The sequence below is a fragment of the Microtus oregoni genome, unplaced genomic scaffold (assembly GCF_018167655.1).
Source record: "Microtus oregoni isolate MIOR12 unplaced genomic scaffold, Mior012 000091F_ref0000469, whole genome shotgun sequence".
Classification (NCBI taxonomy): Eukaryota; Metazoa; Chordata; class Mammalia; order Rodentia; family Cricetidae; genus Microtus; species Microtus oregoni.
In genome coordinates, this window is record NW_024544600.1 from 4,344,398 (window position 1) to 4,350,889 (window position 6,492).

Sequence of the window (6,492 nt, forward strand, 5' to 3'; positions counted from 1 at the left end):
TTTTGTGCAGAAGTGGTACTATTTTCTTAGCTGTCTAGTTGAACGTAACTGCTTTTGAGTTTTCCTATACCAGCAGGAACTTAGTCAGATAAGCGTTTTGATAATTTAGGTGTGCTTTTTTCACAGTGTTGTTTAAGAGCACTGTCTTCTTCCAGAGGTTCTCCAAATCCCAGCAACCACATGTCTCGTGCCTACAGGCACAGAACACTGTATACACACATACATACAGTCTTAAAAAAGAAAACAGTAATCTGAGTGACACTTTTACTGATTTGTCCAGTTTCTGGCTTGTAAACATTTGGAAGGCAGAGGTGAGGAAGATTGTCTCAAGTTTGAGGCCATACAGAGTACCCGATTAAGACTGGAATCTTTTTTTTTTTTTTTTTTTGTGGTTTTTCGAGACAGGGTTTCTCTGTGGTTTTGGAGCCTGTCCTGGAACTAGCTCTTGTAGACCAGGCTGGTCTTGAACTCACAGAGATCCGCCTGCCTCTGCCTCCCGAGTGCTGGGATTAAAGGCGTGCGCCACCACCGCCCAGCAAGACTGGAATCTTAAAGGGGGAATGGAGTAGACTATGGGTTGGTAGTAGAACCTTTGCCTAACATGTTCAAGTTACTGGGTTCAAATCAACACTGAAAAAATAAGTAAAAAGATGTGTTCTAACTTTTTTTTGAGTTCTAACTTTCTAATTCTGTGTGTCTAACTGTTTTGTTTACATGCATGTGCACCAGATGCACCTAAGGAAGTCAGAAGAGGGCATCAGATACTCGAGAACTACAGTTAAAGGCTATTTGTATGTGACACACCACATGTGGGTTCTGGCACTTGAACCCTGGTCCTTTACAAGAGCAACAAGTGCTGTTAACCACTGAGCCATCCTTCCAACAACGTGAGCTCTAAGTCATAAGTTATAATGAAGTTGGGTGTAAGGCGTGCACAACTGTAGTTCAAACACTAGGGAGGGGGCTGGAGAGATGGCTCAGTGGTTAAGAGCATTGCCTGCTCTTCCAAAGGTCCTGAGTTCAATTCCCGGCAACCACATGGTGGCTCACAACCATCTGTAATGAGGTCTGGTGCCCTCTTCTGGCCTGCAGACATGCACACAGACAGAATATTGTATACACAATAAATAAATAAATAAATAAATAAATAAATACCAGGGAGGTAGAAGTAAAAGGCTCATACATTCACAGTCATCCTCTTCCACAAGTCGCAACCCGCCTGTACAGGGTCAGATCTCAGTACCAGTAGTTTCGCTATATTAACAGGTTTTTTCTTTTTTTTAGGCAAAATATCAAGGAAATATATTAACAGTTTTAACTGTGTTTAACATACAGTGCCATTTTGTTGATGGGAGAGGATGCGGGTCAAAGAATCTCAGGCTAACTTTAAAATATTTTAATTATATTTTCTTTATTATAAGGGGCAAACTCACAAAACAGGAACAAGAAAGCCAACCTCAGCTATGTAGCGAGGGAACCAGAAAGCAAGAACCCTGGACTGGCCTGTTTTTTTTTTTTTCTGGGTAACCAGAAGGTCATGTCCTAACCTGGTCCAACCTCTTAAAGGTCATTGACTGACAGAGGTCCCCATCACCTTCCCCTTTTGTCTAAATAAAAGAGTTCCAAACCCAATACAAAACTATAATATACACTAGGAACAGATATCAAGTTTAAAATTAGATTACAACCATTATGAGCAATATTAATCAAGGAACACATGACAAATGTTTTATTAAACATTCTATTCTAACGGGTCTAAGTCTTGCGCTGGAAATACCTAGATCATAAGAGGAATGTGACCATGACTATCTAATCTTCAACCCCATCGAAGGCCTGAGAAGGGAGATTATATTACTTGAGCAGGCAGGAAGTGCAATCAAGCAGCTTCCAAAGGGAGCAGTATATGACGGAGACAACTGGCTACCTGAGCAATCACCCAAAGTCTCATTTGCAGTGTGGAAGCAACCAACTTTGGCTAAGGCCTAGCGTAACCGACAGACCATTTTTAGACGCAGGAAAATTTTTAGAACCTTCTTACCCTGTCTTGGCAAGGTTTGGCAGTCTTTTTTCTTGTGTCCTGCTTATTTAGTCCGGACACCATAGACTTTGTCAGTGGTTGAGGCATGGGCAGTTCCTTACCCAAAGGCCAATTGTGCCAAGAAGAAAACAAACTCCAAGTGGAGTGTCTTTGGTGTTCAACACTTTTTCGGGAATAGATTGGTGCTGTCAGTAACAGTTGTGTCTCACGTCAACAGAACCCTAAGTTATTTAAATGCCATGTTTTACAGATCCTTGACACGGTTGAACATTACCTATGTATGCAGAATACAATCTCTATGCATCTAAATTAGAACCTAATTAATCTGACTATATGTATAACAAACATGAATGACTATTGACCTATAATACTTACTACTTTCGTAACTTTATGTCAGAATATTAAACAATTTTTAAACAACTGCAGTAAAGGAGGACAATGACCTGAACATGTCCGTGGATGGCCCCGATGCACACATCTTTATGACTTACTGTGCTGTATGTTCTTTCTCAGCTTACCCATACCTAGTTTCTTTCCCTTTTGTAGCGCTTCAGATAGTATAGTAATTTCTTTTTTGTTTGCCTTTTGAGACAGGGTTTCTCTGTGCAACAGCCCTGCCTGTCCCGGAAGTCAGTTTGTAGCCCAGGCTGGTCTGGAACTCACAGAGGTCCATCTGTCTCTGCCTCCCGAGTGCTCGGATTAAAGGTGTGCGCCACCACTGCCCAGCTTTAGTCCTTTTTCAGTAATGGCAAGAACAGGCTCCTGCCTCTGGGGAATCTCTCCGTGTTCAAGCTAGGACTACAGCGTTTTTAAAGACAAAACTGAATTACATCAGTGCTCGGGGGAGGCGGGTTACATTAGTGAGAGATTTAGAGTGTCCTGTTAACAGTTGCTTTCTTTGCAAGGTTCAGATGTGTCTTCCAGACACTATGTAATAATTTGGACTACAACCAAGGTCATGGGCAATCCTGAAGTGTTTGTTGCCAGGGTGGAGGTATCTGCTCGAGGTGGAAGACTGAGAAGTGATCAGGTAGACAAAAAATAAAGTTGGCACAGGATAGCATTCCTTAGTAATTTCATCATGCTGTTTCCACGAAGAGAGGACAATTCTTGTTCCTACCTGAAAGTTGTGAGAATTAAACTTAGTAGTTGAGGGAAGCTGTTTCATGTTTTTTCCCTGACATTTTTAGTTTTGAAAATAGGTTACTGCCGGCAAGACTTTGTGAAGCTTAGGAGTGTTGTTTGTTTTTAAAGATTTATTTATTTTATGTATATGGTGCTCTATCTACACATAGAGCGTACATACCAGGAGAGGAGAGCATCAGATCTTACTATAAATGATTGTGAGCCACCATCTGGTTGCTGTGAATTGAACTCAGGACCTCTGGAGGAGCCGGCAAAGTCCTTAACTGCTGAGCCATCTCTCGAACCCCATTTCCTATTTGTTCCTTTTAAGTTTCAATGAGAGCATTTAATTGGCCTGGCTAGTTTGTTTTTAGCTCTGGTTGCAATGGGTGGAAGTATTCTTTTGGTCTGTGAAGGTACTGCAGGCTCACAAAAGGTCCCACACGCTTTTATAAAGTTCTATGTGCAGTCTGACATGGGTGCTGGGAACCAAACTCAGACTTCCCTGCCAAGGGCAGCAAAACAATGTCTCCAGCCCCACACTAGTCAGCGCACTCCGGGGCTGCATGTTTTGTGACAAGAGTCGATTTAAATCCGGGCAACATTTGACAAGTACTCAGTCCTCATGGAAATTTTGTGGTTGACAGAATTCTCTTGGCAATTTTGGGAAATAGAAACACCGAGGATTTGATTGATTCTCTTAAAAACAGCAGCGATTCTGACTTACAACAACCTATCTTGCTGCCTTCTTGAGAGCAGTCTTCCGACACTTCACGATAAACCCATACCGAAGCTTTTGTTAACAGCAAAAGATGCAAGAAAAAGTGTGAAATCTCTTTACCGTTGTGGTGGTAGGGAGGAGTGGTTTAAGAGTTAATGCAACCGGAAGAGAAATGCGAAGGAGAAAACCTGGAGAGGAAAACGTCACTAAAAGGGGCGGGGATATGCAGATAATCCAAAGCAGGTCTATGTTGTTCTAGTACTTTTTTGCACGGAAATATTTTTAGCAAGTGTGTAAAAGTGTGTGCTCTTATCTGTATAACTTACAAACGTGTGTAGTCTCGAGAGAAAGGGCAAAGGAATTTGTAATATAATTGACCGTGACTTAATAGTGTGTCGATGATCATGTTGAAGTAGAACTGAGGCCTGCAGAACTCATACTTACCTGGCAGGGGAGATACCATGCTCCCGAAGGTGGCTTTCCCAGGGTGTGGCTTATCCATTGCACTCTGCATGTGCTGACCCCTGCGATTTCCCCAAATGCGGGGAAACTCGACTGCATAATTTGTGGTTGTGGGGGACCGCGTTCGCCCTCTCCCCTGTTTTTGTGGTTTGAAGTTAGGCTTTTAATGGACGACAACTTACAGTGTGTAGGGAGGATTTTTGGCAGCTCACACACTTACTTGTGTTAAGGTTATTTACCGGCTGTTAGAAAACTTTCTTCAGTGTGAAAGTGCCATAAGAAATATGAGGAAGATTAGGGAAAGTTTATGACGGTTTCTGTTTGTATAAGCAACCAGCTGGATTTCTAGTTTTTTTGTTTTTTTTTTTTGGTTTTTTTTGAGACAGGGTTTCTCTGTGGTTTTGGAGCCTGTCCTGGAACTAGCTTTTGTAGACCAGGCTGGTCTCGAACTCACAAAGATCCGCCTGCCTTTTCTAGTTTTTTTTGAATGGACCTAGTGATGGTGCCAGGTTTACTGAGCCATATCCAGGAGATGCTCCAAAACTACAGAGAAACTCTATCTTGGAAAACAAAATAAAAAGCGCTCAGTGGAACTTCTCAGCAGTAATTTACAATGTTTGAGTCTCCTGATGAAATTTAAATTATTTTAAAATTTTACTCTTGTTTCATTTCATAATCTTAGTTCCTCTTTATCTAGTCCATAGTTATGCCCTTGATGTTTGCAATTTTTGATTTTTGGAGATCTTTGTATAACCCAGGTTACCATTTATCTGCCCTCCTTAGACTGAGCATTGTGATGACAGTGGTGTGATTTTAACAATCTCAGTATCTGTCACAGTTAAGACTTAGTATGTGACTTGGTCTATTTTGCTAAAAACAAAATGACTGGACAATTTATGATATAAAATTCTTCATGTGTGTGGTGGTTTAAATTAGAATGGCCTCCATAGGCTTATATATTTGAATACTTGGTCTCTCCATTGGTGGGTGTTTGGAAAAAATTAGAAAGTGTGTTCTGGGGGCTGGAGAGATGGCTTAGAGGTTAAGAGCATTGCCTGCTCTTCCAAAGGTCCTCAGTTCAATTCCCAGCAACCACATGGTGGCTCACAACCATCTGTAATGGGGTCTGGTGCCCTCTTTTTGCCTGAAGGCATAAACACAGACAGAATATTGTATATATAATAAATAAATAAATAAATAAAATAAAAGGAAAAAAAAGAAAGTGTGTTCTTTTTGGAGGCAGAGGTAGGCATATATCTGTGCTGGGCCAGTCAGTACTACATAGTGAGACCCTGGCTACAAACAAAAGTAACAAAGAAGCCGGGCGATGGTGGCGCACACCTTTAACCCAGCACTCGGGAGGCAGAGGCAGGCGGATCTCTGTGAGTTCGAGACCAGCCTGGTCTACAAGAGCTAGTTCCAGGACAGGCTCCAAAGCCACAGAGAAACCCTGTCTCGAAAAACCAAAAAAAAAAAAAAAGTAACAAAGATAGGTGATTTGTTTATTTTAGAAATGGCCTCTGAGGGCTGGAGAGATGGCTCAGTGGTTAAGAGTACTGACTGCTCTTCCAGGGGACCCGGCTTCAATTCCCAGCACCCACATGGCATCTCACAACTGTCTGAAGATCCAGTTGCAGGAGATCTGACACCTTCACACCAATGCACATAAAATTAAATTAAATTAACCATTAAAAATATTTTTAAAAAAAAGAAAGAAATGGCCTCTGTAGACTACAGTGAAGGCGTAAGTCACAAACAATGCCACACCAGTTTGGAATTATGATTAATAGGGTGGTATTTATTTAAAGGGAAAAAAACTTACAGATAACTGTCCCAGACAACAGCCCTCTGCGCAATCAGAAAGAAGTCTAGTTGACTGAACCGGAGCAGGAAGCAAAGAGAGCCAGAAGGGAAGTAGCCGCTTTTTTAAAGGGAGAGAGACCACGCCCCCAATGGGCTGGTATCTCAGCGGCTATTGGCTGGAGGAGCTGAAGGACCTCCCGCAACACTACAGTAGTCTTAAACACCTGGCCTCAGCAGAATTACAGCATGAACTGCAACACCCTGCCTTTTGGAGGGTGGGGAAAGGCGCACAAATAGGGTTTCTTTTCTTTTTTTTTTTTTTTTGGTTTTTCGAGACAGGGTT

General features: G+C 41.9%; 1 non-coding gene across 1 annotated transcript; it reads left to right on the top strand.

The window, feature by feature from the left end:
• The first annotated feature begins 4,320 nt into the window (after nucleotides 1–4,320).
• LOC121442513 lies at nucleotides 4,321–4,485 on the top strand. The gene has a single exon (XR_005973557.1). It is a non-coding gene; the product is annotated as a U1 spliceosomal RNA (small nuclear RNA).
• Nucleotides 4,486–6,492: the final 2,007 nt, after the last annotated feature.